We start from the raw sequence: 24412 nt of genomic DNA on the forward strand, positions 1-24412 counted from the left end.
AAATTAACTTTTATCCTTCTGAGAAACACCTCATAGATATTGGAAATATTTTGTCATGTTTGTTTCCTTAAATACTCATTTGAGATCATAATCATCCAAGAATATTTTCCTTGTTGATGAGCTTCCCACCATCTCAAAGAGATTTGTGGTGTTTTGTTATTTCATAACCGACCCTTGAACATCCTTCTGGAAGGACTCCTCAAACTGTATACTTATTTTTGTAGCCCTCTTTTTCTCTAGTCTACATGAAAGAAGACCCATCCACTATTTGAAGTTCTCATTTATTGTCTCCTACCAAGAGAGAAAGGATAATGGGTCTGGACATGTAAGGTCTTTTTAACAATGTACCACCCTGAGCATTTAATATGTGAATTACTGGCCTTAAATGGTTATCCTTTAATCAGATCAGAATTATTCTTGGCAACTAATGGATGTATCTGTAAAATGGAATTTGTCCATTAATGATAGAAAGGTTTCTAAAGATCTTTTAACATGAGATAAATAAAGCAGTAGATCAACAGAAGATAGGTACATTTTATAATAATCACTCTGAAAGAGCTATTTCAAGTAATAATTACCCACTCAGAAATGATGGGGGAATTTCTAATGGCTATAACTGTAAGAATCACTTACTGTGTGGCAAGACCAACCTGCCATTTCCCCAAGCTTAAAATGGAAACATTCATTAATGGGGAAATAATGTCTTACTTCACTCTCTTAACATTTTTAAATTAAATTAATGAAGTACAATGTTTTCATCTCTACAGTTTAACTCACTTCCCTAAGAATGATTTTTTTTTAATCTATCCTTCCATGCATGAAAGGTGGGCAAAACAGTGTATTCTTTTTCCATTCCCATGGAAGCCTTCGTTCTATAAGACATACCTTACCTTTCCTGATAAACTTATTTCTTTAATCATTTCAACGTTTAGTAGTCTTTTCTCCTAAGTCTCCAGTTCAAATCAGTTTATATTTTGTGGCTTGTCTAATTGGAGAAAACTCATTCTATGAAATTGGCCTCATGACCTAGAAGAAACAATATGGTTTCTTGGTGCCGGTGGAGAAGAACAAAGAGGTCAGCACCTGCGGCTTAGACCTGAGTAAAGGGAAGGAAGATCAGCCCTGTCTCTCTTGGCAATTTATTCATTTCTAGGCTTATTCATTCAACTGGTTCTTACTGAGTGTCTACTCTAGACAGGCACTAACTAAGGGCGCTGAATGAATGCTGAGGAGTATCAACACACAATGAAATTTCTGTATACTACAGGATGACACAAGAACTTTAGGTGCAGTGCTCCAGGAACTTCGGGAAAGAGCCCTAAACCCTCACAACACTGTGAGGTGTTCCCCCTTTCCTGTCCAGCAAAAGACTCAGCATTGGCATTTTCAGCTCTAATTTTTCTGATTTTTATATATCGATTTTGACGTGCCAAAGGCCCGTAGTGTGTATTTCTTAATTTAAAAATTACATCGTGTTTGCTACAAGGCAGAGACTGTTTTTATGACTTTGCAAATATGAACCCATTTAAGTAGTGATCTGTATTTTTTCTTTTTGTTTAGTTATTTTTTAATGTTTATTTATTTTTGAGAGAGAGAGAGAGAGACAGAGGCAGAGCGCGAGTGGGGGAGGGGCAGAGAGCAAGGGAGACACAGAATCGGAAGCAGGCGCCAGGCTCCCGGGCTGTCAGCACAGAGCCCTACGCGGGGCTCAAACTCACAAACTGAGATCATGACCTGAGCGAAGTCAGCTGCTTAACTAACTGAGCCACCCAGGCACCCCTGTAGTTTTTCTGAAGCAAGAAGTGGAATCACAGGTACCTATAAGAAGCATCACTAAACCAGTGAATGAACCTACATGACTGCCTAGTATCTATATCTTACCATCTAGCACCCTCACTACTCTTCAGCTTTGCTTTTTTACTTGCTTTCAACAGTAATTGTCATGAAGATTTATGGGGGGAAAATGACTCAAAAAAGAAGGCTAACTACTAGGGGCTGTTGACAGAAATAAACAAGAAACAAAATAATTTGGAAAAATAATGTTTCTTAGCCAAAAAAAAAAAAAAAATAGAGGTTTTCAATAGCTTCAGTGGCAGAATACTGAATTTGATAGTAGATCAGAGGTATAACATGAAAGAATTCCCAGAACCTTCTAAGCAAAGCAAAAGAAAACCATTTCAGGGAGAAGATTCATGTCTCAGCAATGCAAAATTGCAGACATGGGGAAGAAATAAGTAAAAGTTGAATTTCTTTCCTTGGTGTTAGGAGATGTACCAGAAAGAACTATCAATGGAAAAGTAACTGGGAAGAAAACCAGAACATTCCATACATATAAAATTAGAGATTCACAAAAGTCTCCAAATCTATTGTAAATATCAGGGGTCTACCACACTGTTTAAGATGCTTAAATACGACATAATTTGTGTTACTCCATGTGAATATTTTTTTTATTTTGGTAAAATAAAATTTTACCATTTTGGTAAAATAAAATTTACCATTTTAACAATTTTTAAGTGCACAGTTCAGTGGCATTAACTCCATTCACATTGTTGTGCGACCACCACCACTATCCATCTCCAGAACTTTTCACCGTCTCAAAAACTCCGATCCCGATAAACAATAATTCCCCATTCTTCCCTTCCTCCAGCCCCTGGTAACCACTGTGTCACTTTATGTCCCTATGAATTTGACTTCTCTAGGTATCTCAGATATGTGAAATAATACAGTATTTGTCCTTTTGTGTATGGCTTATTTCACTTAGCATAATATCTTCAAGGTTTATCTGTATTACACCATGTGTAAGAATTTTTCATTGCTTTTTAAGACTAATATTCCATCGTGTGTATATACCACTGTCGTCATATGCATTCTGTTTATCCAATAATCTGCTAATGAACATCTGAATTGTTTCCACATTTTGGCTGTTGTGAATAATGCTGCTGCAAACATTGGTGTCCAAATATCTGTTTGAGTCCCCCCTTTCCATTATTTAGGGCACATACCCTGAAGTGGAATTGTTGGATCAATGGCACTTGTATGTTTAACTTTTTGAGGGGCTGTCATACAAATATTTTTAATAGAACTAATATAGTAGAATGGTATCAAAGCTTCATTTCAAGCAATAATTATCCTCACTGCTGGTTTCAGTCAAACAATTAAAACAAAAATCACACTCCCCCTTTAATAGCTCTTATTTGCTGGTGCAAACATCTTGCACACATTCCACTGTTTCTAGTCCAGGATGTCTATAGCTATGTCTGCAGCTTCTGTTTCCCTGGAAGCTGTCTGTTGATGTTTCTTGGTGATTCATGGCCTCTGATTCTTAATTATCGATTGTGTTTTGATGGCAGAAACCCAAAAACAGAAGAATTATCTACTGTGAAATTTGTTCATCAGAACTTAGGTTTACCCTGTGCACTGTGGGTGAGATTGTAAACTGGTGCGGCCACTATGGAAAACAGTAAGAGGGGTCCTCAAAAAATTCAAAGTAGAACTACCATATGATACAGCAATTCCCCTTCTGGAAATACGTCTGAAGGAAACAAAAACACCTACTCAGAAATATGTCTGTACCCCTCACATACATAGCAGCGTTATTTATAAGAATCTAGACACGGATACAACCTAAGTGACCATCAATGGATGAATAAAGAAGTTGTGATATATATATACTTATATATAACTGTGATATATATATATATATATAAATATATATATACTTATATATAAACTTCTTTAAGTTGTGATATATATATCACTTCTTTATTCATATATATGTATATATCTCTCTATATGTGTGTGTATATATATATATATGTATACAATGGAATATTAGTTAGCCATAAAAAATAAGGAAATCTACCATTTGTGACAACATGGATGGAACTTGAAGACATTATACTAAGTGAAATAAGTCAGAGAAAGAAAAACACTGTATGATCTCATTTATATGTGGAAACTAAAAATAAAACAAAACAAAGACAAACAAACTCATAGAAAAAGAAACCAGATGTGTGGTTACCAAAAGCAGGGGACTAGGAGGAGAGGGAATTGGAGGAAGATGGTCAAAAGGTATAAACTTCCAGGTATAAGATAAAGAAGTACTGGGGATGTAATGTAAAGTATGATGACAGTAGTTGATGCTGTTGTAAGATATGGAGGAAAATTGTTATGAGTGTAAATCCTAAGAGTTCTCATCACAAGAACATTTTTTTCTTCTTTCTTTTTATATTGTATGTATATGAGATGATAGATGGTAGCTGAACTCGTGATAATCATTTCACAGCATATGTAACTCAAACCATCATGTCATATATCTTAAATTTATACAGACATGTATGTCAATTATTTCTCAATAAAACCAGAAAAATAAATAAAAAGTGAAAAATATGGGGCACCTACGTGACTCAGTAGGTTAAACATTGGACTCTTGGTTTCAGCTCAGGTCATGATCTCACAACTCATGAGTTCAAGCGCGGCATTGGACTTTGTGCTGACTCTCTGTTCCTACCCTGCTCACGTTCTCTCTCTCTCTCTCTCTCTCTCTCTCACTGTCTCTAAAATAAATAAATAAACATTAAAAAAAAGTTAAAATAAAGGATTTAGGTTCACATTTTCTTTTGCCCCAAGGTAGTTTTTACTTACTTCCTCATACAAGTCAGAAACAAATGACAGGTATGATTTTGTAGTTATTTTGCAATGTTTTTCTGTTCACATCTGTAAGGAAACAACTTATTTAAGATGATTGGGGGGTCTTTTTTCCTCCTTTGTTTATAGCAACAGCAGTAGTATCTTCAGTTCGTTTCCTGGGTTTTAATGTAACAATACAAACATTGTCCATTAAAGGGGTCGTTCAGAATCCTTTCAGAGCAAAAGCCTAGCTCAAACATTCAATATCAACTGAAGGCATACATTTGTGAGAAATAACTTTTGACCTTAAAATTTGTAGAGGAATCAAATGCCAGACAAGCTGTTTTGTGTGTCTCTCATCAACAGCAAAACTGTGGTTTGTTTTAATACAATAATGCCAGTGATGAAATATTCAGGGAAAGCAAGGAATTGAAATAAAATTTAGTGAAACTTTTTCCCTACCTTATTTTATTTATGCATTACACTGCAGCCCAGTAATGACCCAGATTTCTGTAATAATATTTACTTAACTCTGAAAATATGTGTAGCATTACATGTTGTGATAGTATAATCAAATTAGATATACTATTCTTATTCTGGGACTATGACAGTATATTGCTCCAAATTTGAAATCTGCTTAAGTTTCTTTGCTTCAGACCCTTAAATCAACTCAGATCTTGTAAGTGTGTAGCTTCATTTATTCTGAACCAAATATAATTTCCCATTTAGGGAGAGAGTATCTTTAAAAGGCTCATTAATAAAATCCTAATGAGGCATCTTGGACTTTGGAGAATACTCATGTCATTTTTATGAGTTTAGTACAGAAAGGTTATAAAGTGTAAAGATCAGATTTCCTATCAAATACACAATGGCAAAATGTCCCTGACAAAATCGGAACATTCTAAAAAAGTTGAACACTTCTCTAATGCCTTTGGAAAACATCAAAGCAATTATGCTGATATCTTATGAACCAAAGGTCTTATTTTCTCATTGTGACTTGGGTACAGGGGACACACCTATGGAAACTGGCACTCCTTAGATTTGTAGCCCAGATGGCCTTACGGCTTTAACTCTGAGGATATAAATGGTCTATTTCAGGAACCATGTAAATATGCAAAGAGAATGCATGCCAATTTACCAAATGAAAGGACTAGTTGAAGATATGTAAATATAAGAACATTAACAGGACCCAAGATCTGTAATAAATTAAGGCTGAAACAAACAACAAAAAAAAATTCAGACCGTGGGTATATATAATCATTGTAATAAAAACAGAACTTGAACCCAACGACAATAAAATTTTACCTAAGGCTATTAGTTGGCATCAAATGGAGGACTGGTGATAATGGGAAGCATAAGAATGGCATAAAATTTTGGAAGCTGTTAAAATCGTCAAAGGTCAAAATCCTTGTTTTTGTCTAGTGACAAATTCATTTTCCACCTAGGCTCGTTCACATATGGCCTTGTACCCATTGCACAGTTGCAGATTGCCAGTTCACACTTTATTGTTGGCATCTGAAATACGGATAGATATAAATCACAGAATCATTGATCTTCAAAAAGCCTCAAGAAATTATCTGGTCTCCCCTCCCAACACACACATAAACCATTAAAGACAAAGTATCAACTTTCTAATTTTAGAAATCCTCAGGAAAATTGCTACTGCAGCACTTTCTATTCAAAGATGACCCAACACATTTACCTGTTTTGCTTTGTGGCCCCTAAGTTCATAGCATAAACTACCGTTTTGTTTAAATTAAGCCAGCTTAGAATTTGTTTTCGTTCTGCAGATGTCTCTTTTCTTTATTTGATCCTCAAAACTGTTGAGCTGATTTTAATATTAAAAATAAAAACCTTACTCCTAGGCTGTAAACCTGCATGACGAATTCCAGCCCAGAGCAACATTTTATGATCCAGTGTCAAGTTCCTGAAAAATGAAAAATGAGGGGAAAGAGGGTTTAACTGTAACATGGATACATTTTGGACTGGATGTTAACCAATTGAAAAAGGTGTGTGTGTTTAAGCATAAAAGCTGACTGTATTTTCCTTTTCTGATTTGAGCATGCAAAACCTTTTATTTTCATAATCAGGGCCAAATGTATTTTGTACTCTGGACTTGAACCAGAACTCAAAAGGGGTATGAAAGAGCATTACCCATGCAACCAATAGATTTGAGGCAAGTTTTAATTGAAAAAAAAAAAAATCCCACCATCTATTCATTTTTAAAGCATGAGCTGCATTTAACACACAAATCCTTCATTATTCATACATGGAAGTATGTGTTTAATGATTAAGTCTCCAAGGATTTATTTGATAGAATAATCTAAATTTCTTTTTTTAAAAAGGCAAATGAAATGTGGTTTTTAATTCTTTAAAGGACAAGTTACAAAGCATGCAAAAATATAACACAGGCTCTTAGTTTTTTAAACTATATCTACAATTTGCCTATCCATTGGTTTGTTCATCTGGATATCAGTAACATACAGACTTGATCTAATAATGGCTAATTATGCACTTGTTTATCAGCTCATTTGAAACATTTTGAGATTCAGTCTAGCTCAGCAAATTACTGTGCTTAAGGCAGTTCTATATTCTAGAAAATTATAATATCCCCAGAAGGCAAAGAATTAATAATAAAAATCCTCTTTTGTAAAAGATTATCATTGCAGAGCAAATGGAGCAGATCTTCCCTATCCTACTGCATTTAATATTCTCATTTTTTCCCTGAAACTTTGATGGAGAGGCAATGAGAATATCTCTGTTTTATTAACTTATTAAGAGGCACATTTACAGAACCCGTGCACTATATTGATTCCTAAAACTGCAGTGCTAAGAGCCAATAATCACAGAAGAGCAGGATGATTCAATTTGTTATCCCAGAACGTTTCTGAAACTCAGTAGAGCCCAAATTTTCACCGAGTTCAGAAAGCCTGGTTATTTAACTTCCCTAAGCCTCCATTTTCTCATCTGTAAAATAGAGGGGATAACCAAAGGCAGCCTCTGGATGTTGTGGGGAGTAAATGAGACAACGCACGGAATGCATCCAACACAATGCCTGTACATAGTAAATAATGTTAGTTTCAGTTACTATTATGGTTATTGTCATCATTACTTCTTGGGGTTCAGGACTCAAATAAGATGCATGCATTATCCATTTACCTCAGTAGTTATGCAAATTTTCAATGTAAATATTTTCATATCAGCTGAAAGATTAACAGGAACTTAATGCCCTGGCACTTTTTAGCCCAAAACTCCCTCACGAAGCTAACATCAAACCATCCAGAATAGGTGGGGTACAACTATTCAAGATCAATCGCCTACACCCAAGTTTGGAATCCTTCCACTTCATGGTGGTTGGACTTGACAACATCGTATTTTAAAAAGCACTTGGTGTTGCTTCTCTTGAACTATGCCAGCGAGTTTTGAACTTTTTCTTCATGATTCAGATTTTGTCATAGATTTTTGCCACCTTCATTTCCTCCGTGTTGGATCATTGCATCATATTTTAAGAAGAAAAAAACACCTTTAAAAACTATCCAGATACCTTAGCTGGAGCATATGAGACTATTTGCTTTACAGCATTATTTGCACAGAATATATGTACCACTTCATTTATTTTGTCAACAAGGACTACTTTTCAACCTCCTGGTAAAATTTAGGGTGCTACCTTTAGTTTATAAATATTCCTGAAGCTTCCCTCTCCCTCTTTCCCTCTCTCCCACCCTCCCACCTTTCCTTTCTTTCTTTCTCTCTCCATATGTATATATACACAAGTATATACCTATACATACATACACATACCCTATATCTTCATTTGTATTTCTGAGGAGTGCAGTTAATGAGCGTTTCTCAAAAACCAGTATCCCAAAGGTAAACTTGGATGGCTGGTGGTAGCTCAATTTCTCCTTGCACTTCTTGACTTCTAGATTATCTCCGCCTCTCTTGGTTCAGGTGAACAACCCATGTTGCATAGCATTTCAACTTGATGGACAATGGATACACTATTATTAAGCATTTCTTGCCCTAAAATGTGAAAAGCAAACTATCTAAGTGGTAGGGGCTAACTATACAAGTGAGTTATTCTTCCTTTCACGCTATACCCAGCGCCTGACTTTCTTTGATTTTAGTTATTTTTTTTTAAGTTTATTCATGATTAAAGAGAGAGAGCACGAGCAGGGAGGGAAAGAGAAAAAAGGGATAAAGAATCCCAAGCAGGCTCCACTTTGTCAGCAGCACACAGCCCGACACAGAGCTCAATCTCACAAACTATGAGATCATCACCTGAGCCGAAACCAAGTGCTGGACACCGAAGGCGACCCTGTCTTTTTCTGATTTTAAAGCATGAAAGCAACTTTTCTTATATTTAAAAACACTCAGGAATAGGCTCTTCTCCTTCCAAATGTCCCTAAGGGAAAATGAAATCTATTCCAGGGGTTACAAATGTAGAAGGGTAAAATGAGACCAAACAAGATTAAAAGTTCATGTAGGGTGCAGCAGCTAACAGCTGGAAGAAGTAGAGACCTGCTGGAAAGCAGTGACCCTGCAATGTGTTTTCACTGTATAGATTCACGAGACCTCAGCATGCTGGAGGAGAAAGTTTTGTACCCTTTTCATTACTAAAAACTGTTAAAATGGCCTCTGTCCCTCCACTTACTACCAAGATGGTTTAGAAAAAGCTAACCTGGGAGGGGCAAGGTGTCCTTCACCAAAGGTTTCCAGAATCCAATCAAACCTATTGCCACAGGGCCATGAAAGCACCACCCTTCATCACAGCCATCACAAGCATGGTTGTGCTGTTTCTATTGTTTAATCTCTCCACGTTCAGCCTGCTATAATCACCATACCTCACCTGAATGTAATGTGATTAGCAGCCTCTGCTGTGATGAGAATGAAACCCACTCACATGGCGTCTATGACCCTTCACCCCTCATGGGCCTGGCCAGGCCTGCCTTGGCCGAGAGACAAAATGCAGAAACTGTCATGGCACCACCTGCAGTCTCTCAGGCTGGGGGAATAATTGGAAATGTTCACTTTCCAACTGGATGTGTTGATCCCTCTGTAGCCATACTATGAAAGTTCCATTCCTCCGCCTCCCTCAAGAAGCTAGTTTATTCTCATCCTGGGAGGTTTTCAAAAAGATTTTGTAGAGTCTTGCTGCAGTGCCTTCCTGCAGAAGGCAAAGTGACATTTTTAATAGAAAGGTAGCAGTTCTTAAATTCCATTCGCAACACCGTCAGTAGATTAACCGCATGTTGGACATATGAAGAAGAGGTTTGGGGAATTTGATGCTTCTTTGTCTTAGACTGAAGTCAACACAGGCGTGACAAGTCCACTGAATGATAATCATTGGCAAGAATGTATAAATAACTAACCATCCTCTTTCTCTAAAAGGAATGTATTTCCTTCCATGCTAGTTATGGGGGACGCTGTTAATCGTAAATACTATAGGGATCTGTTATTTAATTCACACAGCTTTCAGACCACAGGAAGAATCAGTCAGAATTAAGAAATTATTTCCTGACAACTAATACGGCAGGGTGAAAGTAGTAAATTTTAAATATATGAAAAAATAGGCATTTATAGAATGTTGCTGTTTACCACACCTATACTTTTAACCAGAATGACAGCATGCAGCATGACGAGCTTAATTTTCTTTAGCACAGTACAAATTCTCTGCGTTTTTTTCTAATTACCACTTTCTACAATGCGGCTCAAATAGGAATAGACTCCCTTGGTTCAGCTCAATTTCCACAGCTTGACAGGCATTGATATCAAAATTAATTCTAAAATGAAACTTCATAAAAGGAAATCCTATTTGACAAAAGAACTATTGGGCTTGAATCACAGTTGCATTTGCATTGTGGAGTCCCATTTTTGTTCTGATTGTATATGAAATAATGCTGGAGGAGAGATTGAATACCCAGAGAGAGTTCATTTGAGGCATCCTGATGGTATCTGCCGTATGCAAGTAAAGAAGGAGACGTTTTTATGACATCTTCAGAACTTGAAGATTGAATTACAGTTTCGGTAATCATCAGCTTCCCTTCTCCAGTGTCACTTTTTGATAATATATTGCATAGAAAAGACTTATGGTTCCAGTTTTATAAGCTTGCAATAAAAATATAACAACTGTTGTATTAAATTATTTAAGTTGTAAACCATTGTGAAAAAGGAGAAAAAGTTGTATCGACACAGAGCCTGAAAAACTGATTATAATGGAGAGCAACATGTATTGTGTGGATTATTCCCAAGTTTTTCCCTAGTTTAGCATATTGTAAATCTCCAAGATATCCTTCAAATCAATGTTTGGGCATGTAGCGTTCTTTTATTTGTTCATTGTTTAGAACTGTTCATGGCGAGAGAAAAACAGAACTTGTACACTTCCAGGTCACCAATTTATTTTAACAGAGTTATAGGGGCTAACAAAGTAAGAAAAAAGGTAATATAGAGAGACTTAAGATTAAGTAAAAGATGCTAACTGAAAGAAACCTAAATACTAAATGAATACATTCCTTCAGAGCAATATAGACTCTAGACATTGTCTAGTCTTTCTAGAATTTTCTTATTTTGTACTGGTTTTTATGGGCAATCAGTACATCTACTTTCTAGCATATTACGCTATTCTGTTGCTATGTATGAAAGGTAGTAGGCTAAGAGGTTTTCTCTTCTCCAGTATTCCTCCATAGGTCTCTTAGGTCTGCCCTTCCAATGCCAGACTTCCAAAACTTTTTGTCCACCCTGCCTGCTTTCCTTTGCATTTCTAGGCCCCATTTATTTCTAGGCCCCAGAGAATCTAAAAGTAATCTCTGGCTTGGTCAGGATGGTGGCATTCCATGCCTCTGCACTCACACATTCCCTCTCTGCCTAAACAATTGCTGGATATTGAAACATAGCTCAAATCAGTCACACACGCGTACGCGCGCGCACACACACACACACACACACACACACCCCTCTTGGCCTCCTGGAAGCAAAAAGGGATCCCCTTGACTAAATAATCAGATTTTATTTCTCTAAAGGAAATTAAAACAAGGAAGCCACATATTTCCACCTGGTAAATCAAACCACACAGAGGATGCACAATAACGGCAGGTTAACTGATCTATTACTGTTGTTCATAACAGTAATTCTGGCACTCTTACCTGCTGCTACAGATGTTGTCTCTCTCACCTAAATTCAGCAGCAGCAAACTGGCCATATTCTCACTTTGAGGGTGGTGATGATAATAATGATAATGATGATGATGATAATGATAATAATAATAATAAAAAAAATAATAATAATAATATAACCTGTATTTGCCAGGTACTTCATGTTAATTTATTTAATCCTCACATCCCAAATTAAATAAGTATTATTCTGGGGCACCTGGGTGGGTCAGTAGGTTGAGCATCCAACTTCAGCCCAGGTCATGATCTTGTGGTTCACGAGTTCATGCCGCACATCAGGCTCTGTGCTGACAGCTCAGAGCCTGGAGTCTGTGGCAGATTCTGTGTCTCCCTCTCTCTTTGCCCCTCCCCAGTTCATGCTATGTCTGTCTATCTATCAAAAATAAATAAAAACATTTTTAAAATTTTTTAAAAAGAAATAAGTATTATTCTAATTCTATAGAGGAAGACACTTAAGGCTTACTCAAAATCACATAGCTAAAAAGTATCAGAATCATGATTCAAATGAAGCACATGGCATTCATGTACTTACCGACTATACTGTACCAACATGGAATGATTCAATCTCTAGGTCACTATCACCAAAGGGAAAGAGTAGGATTACAAGGAAGTGTAGCAGACCTGGTTTTCCTCTGGTTTCTACTGTTCACTCATTTGTCATACATTTGTTTTGTGCAGGTAATGCGCCAGAGTCTATCCATGGTCTGAGGATAAAAAGACAAATAACACGTGGTTACTGCTTTCATTATCCACTGGAAAGGAAAACCAGGTAACAACTACAGTTCAATATGAAATTTTAACTGAAATGTATACGAAGTACTGTGACAGCACTGGGGAAAAAATAAAGTCCAAGGAATGCTATGTTTTCACTTAACTTGTGGGCAGCCTATCCCCAGGAGAATAGTAGATCCTCTAAGGAAGAATCCAGAATAGCTTCATCTTCAACTAAGAAGTTTTACAAAAGTGACTTCTTCCCCTTCCCTGGACTAAGAAGGAAAGATAACTTAGCCAGATCATCTCCATCCATTTACTTGAAATCAGAGGCTCTTCTTTCTTCCTTCCACACCTACAGCTTTATGAGCCAGGAGCACTCAGATCAATTTGGAGCCACTCACGTCAGCAATCCGGAAATGGATGGTAACTCTCTTGGGCTACTTCCCTGACATCTGGAATCCATGAAGGTACATTGCTTGGTTTAATCAGACCCTCCTACACCTCCACTTCCAACTCCACAGTAATGAAACTTGAAATTAAGTAGCCATAGACATATAGATAACTAGTAACAAAACTACCAGTTCCCTTGGCCACTCCCTTACAGGTGATTTCCATCATCAGGACATTCCACCAAGCTGGCTTCATTGCATGGACGTGGCCCAGTAGTAGAGAACCACACTGTTTCCTCCACAACAGCCAAAGAGTACCATGAGCTCCCTCTGAGAATACCTCGGAAAGCACTAGATACTTCCCATTCTTTATATCATTAAGAACCATGAACTTGAGTTGATAGTATAGCACAGATACTAGTCACTGTGTTTGGGCTTCCTAGATGCATAGTTTTGTAGAAAAACCAGAAATTGAAAATGCTCTAGTAAAGAAAAGGCAAAACTTTATAAAAGATCAAGGATAGCTAAAACCCCTTTTTTTAATCCCAAGTAGCCAAAGTTCTTTCTCTTCTAACCAAAAATGCCAATTATCTTTGTAATCAAAGTCTGTTAATTTTTCTACCCAGACAGAACAGAAACAGGGTGTTTGGCCCCTGGCAACAAAATCTGTGGGACTACAACTAGGAAAATCTTTTTTCAAAATTTTTTTTAACATTTACTTATTTATTATTGAAAGGCAGAGAGTCAGAGCGTGAGCAGGGGAGGGGCAGAGGGAGACACAGAATCCGAAGCAGGCTCCAGGCTTTGAGCTGTCAGCACAGAGCCCGATGCGGGGCTCGAACTCACAAACTGCGAGATCACGACCTGAGCCGAAGTCAGATGCTTAACTGACTGAGCCACCCAGGCACCCCTATAACTAGGAAAATCTTGATAACAAGGTTGCCTGACTCATCTTGAATAAAGAAAGCTGTCAGGAGCTTCTGATAGACTGAGGGCTGCAAAATAGGATCTCCAAAGGGTTTCCTAGACCTAATGATAAGATCAGGTGGCCAAAGATCAGGGCATCTGTACTAGCCAGCATATCACTATGGATGCCCAGGTTGAGATGAAAAGCTTCCTAAAGAAGTGAAGGATAATCATCTAACACAAGAGCTGTAGGGAACAGTATTTCTTCAGGGAAGCCATCTGTCTGGTAAGGGCCTGGACCTGGAGTTTTTATGCAATAAAAGAATGTTATAACCTGCACTACAGAAAAGACCTGAAAGGCAAACAAAGAAAGGAGATACATATATATATAATCTCTAGAAAAGAAACATTTCTACAGTTTATTCTACAAAATATATATATATATATATATATATATATATATATATATATGTAATAGTTTGGGACAACCAATCAGAGATCGACTGGTTAGGTTTGCAGGGAAATGTCGTACAGAGATAAATATTCTATAACTGGATACAGCAGGACTTGAAGACAGCAATAAGTATTGCTTACCATAGGAGATTATAAATATGGACTTATCTATGAATAATAACTAGGACTGCTGATAATGTAGTAACTTTTGCCCTTACTTATACCCTCAGACTGTAAATGATAACGTCTTTGAACATAAGGGACAATGAATCTATGCAAGAGATTTAGTTGAAAGGACTGGTTTGTTTCACACCAGCTGTCAGATAGGCCTCTCAAAACTCCTGTAAGTATTGGAAATAGTGACCTGAGGGGGAAAGGCTCATAGCCCAGGAACTGATCCCTTGAGCCATCCAGATCTCAATCCCTGACGATTTTGATTAATCCATGCTGACAAACCAGATTTGGATCAATAGAAATTATCTGTAACAAGAAACTAATTGTGTATTTAGTAAGTTTAGTGCCATTTTTAGTGGCTTCAAATTTATATGGAAAAGACCTTATTGACTTTTGAAATCAAAATTCATACCGTTTTAAGGTAATATTGCCTTGGGTTATAATAAATTACAGTGTTCTACTTCCTCTCTTGGGTAATGTATGGTCTGAAGGCATCTAATCTGTTTACTCTTAGCCTATGAATATTCTTTAATTGTTATTTATGGAGACTTCGGATCTATTTACATAATGTAAAAAGCACAGAACATGTACCTCTTATGCTACTTTCATACACCATCCCTGTTTAAATGAAGCAGCAAATCACAGCCAATTTCAAGCCACGTTACAATCTCAGCTCAAATTATGCCATGGCTTAATAGTAAAAAGATGTCCCTAAAGTTGCATCATCTTCGGGATACAGGAGACCTCAGGTGTTAGAGAGCTACTGTGAGGCAAAGTAGATGAACCAATGAACCAGTGTTGAATTTATATTGTACTTTTCACACAGGAAGATTATCTAGGCCTTCAGTACACCTATACGTGAAGCCATGTGTGACGTCTAACTCTTTTCACTTGATTTCCTTATGGACCATTTTCCTGGAGAGGAAGATGGGAAATTTCAGCCAGCCACAAATGGACTGAGACCGCCAGTCTCATTTCACATGGAGCAGGTGTCCCAGACAGGGTTTGACGCCAAGCCACAAAAGTGAAACAAAGAAAATGCTGTTAGGGCTAAACAGATGGCCCTTCATGGGAGCTGTGTCATCAGCTTAAACTGGGTTGTCTTAGTATCTAGGGGCAAGCCTTGCCTCATAATTCTTTGCAATTTAATGTTATTAAAATCATCTTTTGGGGCTCCAGGGTGACTCAGTCAGTAGAGCGTCTGACTCTTGACTTCAGCTCAGGTCATGATCTCACAGTTTGTGATTTCGAGCCCCACACAGGGCTCTGCACTGTCAGTGCTTGGGATCCTCTCTCTTTCGCTCTCTGCCCCTCCCCCACACTCACTCCCTCTCTCTCTCTCAAAATAAGTAAAGTTTAAAAAAAAAATCATCTTTTTAGCAGAAACTGCTAACATATCTAATAAAAGGAACTGACTAATCATTCTACCTTCATGGACAAAAAAAGTTAAGAGGCCAGGGCGTGAGGTCACAGGTCTATGAGGGAACACTGCAAGGTCTATACTTTATCAAATGCAGAAACTCCAAGAAAGCTTCACCTCTTAACCAGGTTGCTCTTTTTGAGGCCAAAAACAGAATTGCTCAAGCCATTCTCTGCCTTAAATGGATAAAAACACTTCTGAATATTCACTAGTATCCTCTAGCGTACCTGCATTTGTTATATTAAGGATTTCCAGCAGACTATAAGTGTTTGTTCTGAATAGCGGTACCACTGTACCAAGCACATGTAGGGCAAGAGGTGAAAGGGTAAAAAGCCCTTGTTTAATAGAATTTACATGCTGTGTGACTCTAAATTGTTTAGCTGCCTGATAGAATTTTTATAAAGCCTAAAATAAATATCCATAAACTTAACAGATATGCAGGAGAACTAAGAAGCTGCTGCTTGTTTTATTTCTTCAAAGGTCACACTTTTTTTCCTATGACATAACAGTAAATAGCATGATAAAATACCTCTAATATATCATAAATTATGGAAAATAACCATTGACTTTTCAGGATAGTTTGGGGTATAAATACTTTGAGATTAATGTTATAAGTGCTTTTCAAATACAAACAAGAAATATTGCCAAACTCATAATTGTTCAAATAAATCATAAATATGATATAAATTAAAAATTAGATGGATGTTAGTCACACTTAGAAAAATGGCTCTAGAATAGTCCAATTTACTCATAAAATACATTGGGTTGAAATTATATAAATTTGAAAACCATTGATGGTGGACCCAGGACTACTATTCATAATCTGAAAATCTGTTTGATTTTGTCCTCTGTATGTCTCCATATTATAAATCGTCTGGTTCAAGGGCCCCACCTTATAAATTCAAATAATTCTTCAGCCCACTAATATATTTACCAACTATCCTACTGTCATTTAAAAGAAATGATGAAGTAGAAGCAACTTTAAAAAGACACAATAGCCGTATCCTAGGCCCTCTTCAGAATATTTATTCTCCAATCTAAGTCTCAATTCCTGTGTGTCATCCACATATAGCATATCTCTAGTTAAATTTTCCTTAATATCTGAAGCATTATACACCAGGAGCAAGCAGTCTATGATCCACAACCAATTCTGGGCCAGCTGCTTGTTTTTTTGTAAATAAAGTTTTATTGAAACTCACCTACACGTATTGTCTATGACCTTTTTTGCCCTACAGTGATACCGTTGAATAGTAGCAGCAGAGACCATATAGCCCACAAAGCAAAAGGTATTTACTATCTGGCCCTTTACAGGTTTACAAAAAAAATTGTCTACCTGTTATAAACACAAAAGAGAACTTAGGACCATTTCCCCCCAAAAATGGGGCCTCCTCACAGTTCCTACTATTTGGGGACACAACATGATATGTTCACATTCTTGGATACCCTCCATTCTAGTTACATATTACTGCATAACACAATACTCCAAAACATAATGACTTAAAACAACCACCATTGTATTATATCTCATGATTCTGCGGATCAAAAACTTGGGCAAGTCTCAACTGAGCAATTGTTCTGCTTCGTGTGGCACTAATTAGAGTCACTCATTGGAATTTAACTGGCAGCTGGCTTGTCTGGAGGGCTCAGTGGTGTCAGGACCTCTCTGCATGACCACTTTGGTAGGGTGGTTGAACTTCTTACATTGCAGTTCAGGGTTCCAAGGTACCAGTCTGCCAGTCTTTTCTTAAAGGCTAGTCCCAGAACTGGTACAGCATCAATTCATCTACAGGCCAGCCCAGATCCAAGGGGAAAAGAAATATACCCCACCTCTCAAGGAGAGGAATGTCAAAGAGTTTGTGGCCACCTTTAATCTCCTACCTCCTAACTTGTTTCTTTGCCTCAAATCTTTTTCCAAACTCTGGCCAGATATTCCTAAAATACCAATTTCATTATGTCTCTTTCCTTCCCCAAAACCTCAAATGACTATCTCTTGCCTGTTTGGTTTAAACTCCTCTCCTTAGGTTTTAAAAACCTATTATATAATAAGAATCTAACATTATTTTGTATTAGTCTCTTTGCTGATATTAGCTGGTTTTCTCTTATAAATATTCCTTCTTTCACCTACTCTGTTCTGTATTATACAGATTGACTCCTGCAGAGAATTTTTTTTTTCCCTAGGCTTCTTGTCAGCTTCTGACTGGACTTAGCCCATGGGAGATACTGCCAGGTGATGGGGGAGGAGAGGCAGGCAGAAAGAAGCCAGGTTTCAAGAGTTCTCCTCTTCTCTCAGCTTCATGTAGATCTCTAGTACTAACTGCATTTGTATTTCTCCATTGTTCTAGCACCCACTGGCCGGCCACGCCTTCTCTAGTTCCATCCTCCACTGGGTGGTCCTGGTCTCTGAGCTCCCGAGACCCTACCTTCTCCCTTGTTCTTTCAACCCAAGTGTTATTGGCAGTTACCTGAAGTTGCCAATATTTCATTGCCACACTGTCTCCTGTTGGTCATCTCAGGTCATCACCTGTAAAATCAGTTCCTAATTTTAAATTTTTTCTATGTTAAATACCTAAAGTGGTTTCTAGTCTCCCGATCAGACCCCAAGAGATACACTCTTCAACACAAAGCATCCACTCAAGGCAGGATAATTTCCTACCTCATCTTCCACCCTCCATGTTCCTGCCACTGTGCTTTAGGCTCGGACATCTGGCCTCATTCTTCAAAGCCAGCTCAAGCTCTGTCTTCCTCAGAAAGCCTTCCAATATCACTCTAGTGTTTGGTCCTCCAACTCCATCATTCCTTGGTGACTTCCAGTGTGTGCATCTTCCCAGTTTGTAGTTTGTTGAGGATGCTTCTGCTGTTTCCTGGTCCCCGGAGTTCCCAGCACAATGTCAGTGCACAGTAAGCACTCAATACCTGTTGCCCCAATTAATTGGCTTTCACTTATAACTTATTTGTTGAAAATAATGTCTTACAGGTCTGACTAATTTCTATCAAAGCTAAGATAGTCTGCACTCTTGAATAGCATCCTAACTAAATTTAGGAGTGCTTTTCTGTTTAGTGCTACTATTGCCTTTCACCAGTCTGGATGAACATGGTAGAATGGATAGAGACAAGCATTTGGGGGTGGGGGTAAGACATGGGGTATAACTCAACATCCTATATGAAGTAGATACCAAATAAATATTAAATGAAAAGGATAAGCCCATGACTGATGGATTTGTGTGGAGGAACCAATGAATGAAAATTTTAAACATGGCACAGTCCTTTGGGCCCTTTTATAAAGTACAATTAATTTTGGTATTAAAGGGCATGTATAATTTAATTTATAGCTCTTTAAATAAAATCATATTAAAGAGGAGGAAGTGCCATAAGAAGTAGGTATAATTAGTTAATTTAAGATTCAGCCTCTAAACTACGTCCCACATTTCTTATACCCTGAATCCATATTTTGTTTATTTTGTTTCTCTGGCTCCGTAACAGTGGTGGAAATATAAAGGGTATTCAATAAATACCTTAATTGTTTGAAACTATTTCCTTGCTATGATAGTATTCTATATGCTCTAAAGCCAAATTAAATAGATGACGTTCCTACCTTCTAGGTGCACAATCGCCTTATGAAAGGGACTATTTCAGGCAAAACTGTTCCACCGGGGCATTCTATTTTGCCAAATAAATTACAAATGCAAGCGTGCTCTAGAATTTACTGCTTTAGGGCCAAAAAAAGTGTATCTATTTTAGACCAGAACATGGCCCAGTTTGAGTTCTTAAGATTTGGCATGACCTAACTCAGCTTGTGGTACTCCAAGATGACATCAAAAGGAGCCCCACTTTCTCCTGTAAAAAAAGTCTAATGGCTGGCTAATTTTGAAAATGAATTTCTCCCCCACTGCTGTTCATAACCACAGAGACAGCCATTTGAATGCTTTACAAAAAAAAAAAGGCCTCAAGCCTCCTCATGTTTCACCTTTTCATTGCACTGATGATCATTTAGAGGGCAGACTTGTTCCAGACAGCTTTAATTAAACTGTACCAAGGACGCGGATAGATGTCAATGGAAATGATCCATAACATGAGGCTAAGCATGTATTTAACAGTGTTCCATCCAGTTCAATCACCTTCTAGCATTTCAGTGGCTTTATATTCATGTAGCAAAGACTGAACGTGTGTATGTGTTTTTTTTAATCCATCCCATTAGTGACCATATGCTTGGGCTTCGATGGATACGAGAACTGTCTGCAATCTGCCAGGGATTTAGGGACATCAATAATTTGTGAATAGTCATGTTGGTACTGGTCGAAGCGTTAAGTGCTCTGCACACCAGGGGCACCTCTTTTGGGATTTGAACTCTTAGTTGACTGTTAGGAACCTTATCCCCTGTGAGGTTCCAACTACATGCTGCTTGTCAGATGCATCCAGCTGTATGTAACTGGGAAGCATTATTAGCTCTGGGATTTAAAGATCTGTGTTAATACTGATAGAATGGTGTCTTTGAGTTAAGAAGCATGGAGAGTATATTGTAGCAAACTCAAAGAGGTTTTCATGTTCCATATTAAGCTTATGGTCTTTCTTTTTTCTTATTCTTTCATACATTCCTTGTGAATAGATAACAAGGCATCCTTTTGAGAAAGAGTTCATAATTGAAATTTGTTCCTACAATTTGCTGGTAAATTAGATTGCATCAGCCTAAGTGGAAAGATAAATGTCTCCTTAAAATAAGAGAAATTTTGTCATGAAAAGCTTTGCTTCCCATTCCCGTACCCAGAGGGTGAGAAACAGGTAATGTGAATGATTTTTGAAACTTAACTCATTTTAATGGTCTTGCATGAAGATTTCTCAAATACAGTTGCTTTAATACCGACAGCAACAGAGATCATATCAAATCTTTTGCATTATGTGCTAGCCTGTAACTTCATGTATAACTAAGCCTTGTTGGACTGGCTCACTATTGTAGCCCCTGAACTTGACACAGTGCCTCACAGACAGTATTTAATAAATATTTGTTGTATGAAAGGATGGATGGATGGATGGATGGATGGAAGAGAGCAAGGCAGAAGGGAAGGAAACACTTGGGAAAACAGTTTGTCAGCCTAACCTGCATGTAAGTAGTTGCTCTCTAATATTTTCTAGAAGCTGTCTTGGATCTGGGAGTGATGTTTAACAATAAAACATGTTTCAACAGTTTTAATGGATATGGATTTCAGAGCTAACTTACATTATTATGACCTCTTAATAATAGTAGCACTTAGTTTCCTTGTTGGGTAAACGGTAAGAATAATTATGTTGTGATGACAGATTTCCATGAGATTATGCTTTTTCTACCACATATCTAGACATGGTTTTGTTTTAATATAACTGAATACTCCCGTAGTGTCTTGTGGTTTCATTAAGGAGGATAATGATTATTAAGCAAAAGTATCTTTAGTTTTTCTCTCCTTAAATATCTAACTGATCTTAAAGGTAAAGATAGTTTGTCTATTTGTAGTTGATATTCTATGTGTGTTTGTTTCCAGTAATTTCAGCCTTCTTACCCTGGAGTAGTTTTACCCATCCCTTAATTGTCCCTAGCTGATGTCTAGAAGGTCTTTTTAAACTTCTTAACTGCACAATGAGGCCTCAGTGGACACCTAGATTGTGTCTGCTTGGGAAAATGCCAAGCACTAATGAGTATTTTGTTTAATGTAATGGAAACTGAAAGTGCACGGCTTCTTCCTTGACTGATCAATGCCCACTTCTGTTGTTTGAATGTATCTATACATTCTAAATTCTAGAAGAAAGGTCACAGAGGGCAGAGCACTTAGTGTCTGCCCAGGAAGGACTTGAAGATTCAGAATTGTGTTTATATGGGGCTCAAGAGGGAGAAAGTACTTGAGTTAGCACTCAGCTCCTCTTCTCTGTTCAGATAGCCATCCTTTCTCTCAAGCCCATAATCTTAAACTTTTTCATGCTAGTTTTAAAGTTTTACATTAACTTAAGAAAATAACAATAAGGGATTTATTTCTATGTAATTATCTTTTTATTTCATCATCGTTTTGTTACTATTAAAAAATTGGCAGCGGCGCCTGGGTGGCGCAGTTGGTTAAGCGTCCGACTTCAGCCAGGTCACGATCTCGCTGTCCGTGAGTTCGAGCCCCGCGTCAGGCTCTGGGCTGATGGCTCAGAGCCTGGAGCCTGTTTCCGATTCTGTGTCTCCCTCTCTCTCTGCCCCTCCCCCGTTCATGCTCTGTCTCTCTCCCAAAAATAAAAATAAACGTTGAAAAAAAAAAATTGGCATCTATTTACTTTATTGTTTGCCTTTTCCCAAGTTCAATCCTAATGTGTCCAACACAAATTTTGAAATAAATAATTAAAAACTATTTCTTAGTTACATTAAAAGTCAGATTTGCTGGAAAACCAAACCTTAACAATTCAGTAGGCCAATATGATCGACTATGTTTGAGTGAAGAATAATGATTTCCATGTGGTACTAATGTTCTACACACAACTAAGTGGAAAGTGTAGAGGTTGTTTCTGAGATTTCATTGAACCATATCTGGCTGAATAGATACAGAACTCCCTTTGGTAGTGTTTGTAATTCGTAGCCTACTTGAATGTGCTAGATAATTTTCAAAAAAGTAAAGATTCCATTTAAAACTTAAAAGAGATTTACCTCTCATCTAAAGCTTCTAGGTTTAGAGATTTCATAAAGTTCTCTGGGGATGGTAAGAAAAGATAGGATTTGAATGTGGAGAGTGGAGATAATCTAATTCCTCAACTTTGAGTGTAGTGACGCACAAGCCATTGTCTTGCTTCAATCAAACTATCTCATGCCTTTGGAGACTCTGGAACTATGCAAGCATCCCCAAATTAGAGTTTATAAAAGAAACCTTGCCTGACCCTTAATAATTGTTACTTTACCGAAACACTGTAATACCTAAACTAAGTTGCTTATTACACTAAACATGAAGTCCTTTGACCCTTAAGGTTCAATATTGATCAGCCCTACTTCTGTCAATACTTGCCTCTAGTGTCAACAATTTTCAGTGTGGAAGAAATTCAGGAATGGATAGTCTTCTTAATCCACAAACACTCCAAATATTTAATTCCTATGCATTACACTTTCTGTCCAGTTAAATAATTTGCTTATTTCTTCTGTACTCCTAATTAATAATTAGAGACTGGGTATCATTGTCAGTATATCATGAAATGTCATTACAATAAGAAGTTAGCTATAAATGATCCCTATATTAAGTACAGGATTCATGTAACAATCCTAACTAATAAAATGTTACTCTAAAGGAGACTTAAAGCAAATGCACCACAAATTCAACAAAAGTAGCTGAGCTATTTTTTAATCCTGAGATCTTGGGGGGAAAGGCTTTTAAAAGGAATATTCAAGTGCTTTGCCCTTGGATAATGTAAGAGCAGGTTCATTTTTTTTCTTGAGCTGTGGTATTTTTCAGATTGTCAAATGTGTATCAAAGAGTTATTCTCTTGGCAAGTTTTATGAATTTTAGTTCCGTTTTCTTGACAATTTAAAATTCAATTATCCAATTATAACTAAAGGTCATTAGTCTAATGTGGTAACTTCATGACAGTTTCAGTTACAAGAGGATTTCTTAGTTTAGAGAAGAAATTCTCCCATATGAGAAATTTTTATTGTACTTACAAGTTGAATGATACTTGAAAATATTTTTGTTTTCTTTTTGTGCTTGTATTACTTAATCAAAACATATACTTAATATTTTTTCTAATTCCATATTTATAATATACAGTATCCCATGCTTCATTTCTATATTAACATTATCAAATTAACAGCAAATAACAATGCTGATTTTTATCATCATTAGATTTTGTCTTAAATATTTCTTTAGGGTTGCTTTCCTGTTGTATTTTAAATAACTTTAACCCGAACATCACTTCCAGGACTGGGGAAAGGCATTTTCATTTCAATCATATTACAAGTAGAATTTCTGCTAAGATTACAAACCAGAAAAGTTAGAGACCTAATATTTTAACATTAGTTCCATTTGGTATGATAATGGAGAACTCCTCAGGCAAAACATACCACAGAACCAGAAACAATGGATGCTTGCTGGCTGTCAGACCTGTACAAGATACGAGAGTCTTTATTCCTATCCTACCCCCAAGAAACTGACTTTGTAGTGGTAGATAAATGTATTCAACAGCTATTGATCGTGCACCTGCTGTGTACAAGGTCAACAGTGAAAATGCATCATTTTTCCGTTTTTGCATTTTAGAGTTCAAGACATTGCTGGAAGCAGAGATGGATAAGATGTTACCCACACTGGTTCTGGCCCCTGTGATCCATTTACCCTGAGGAGAAATTATCCAGGTAGGATGCTGGCTTAGCACCTAGACCGCCGAACAAAGATTCTACCACTCAGCGTGAGGAGTAAGCTTTTACACTAACTGTTCTCTGCACCATTCTGATGAGATCGGGCACATTCAGGGTGGTATGGCCATAGACCTCAGCACTATTCTGAAATGTCTTTATCTTACCGGTGCAAAGCTGGCCTAAGGATTTTAATACCAAAGTTCACAGTTAGGCAATAAGACCC

General features: G+C 37.3%; 1 long non-coding RNA gene across 1 annotated transcript; it reads left to right on the top strand.

Annotated features, from left to right (window-relative positions):
- The first annotated feature begins 6516 nt into the window (after positions 1–6516).
- On the top strand, positions 6517–24180 carry LOC115517145. Its single transcript, XR_003969735.1, has 4 exons — positions 6517–6638; positions 12477–12567; positions 12871–12979; positions 24092–24180. It is a non-coding gene; the product is annotated as an uncharacterized LOC115517145 (long non-coding RNA).
- The last annotated feature ends 232 nt before the right edge of the window (positions 24181–24412 follow it).

Source organism: Lynx canadensis, chromosome B3 (assembly GCF_007474595.2).
Source record: "Lynx canadensis isolate LIC74 chromosome B3, mLynCan4.pri.v2, whole genome shotgun sequence".
In the NCBI taxonomy this organism is placed as follows: domain Eukaryota; kingdom Metazoa; phylum Chordata; class Mammalia; order Carnivora; family Felidae; genus Lynx; species Lynx canadensis.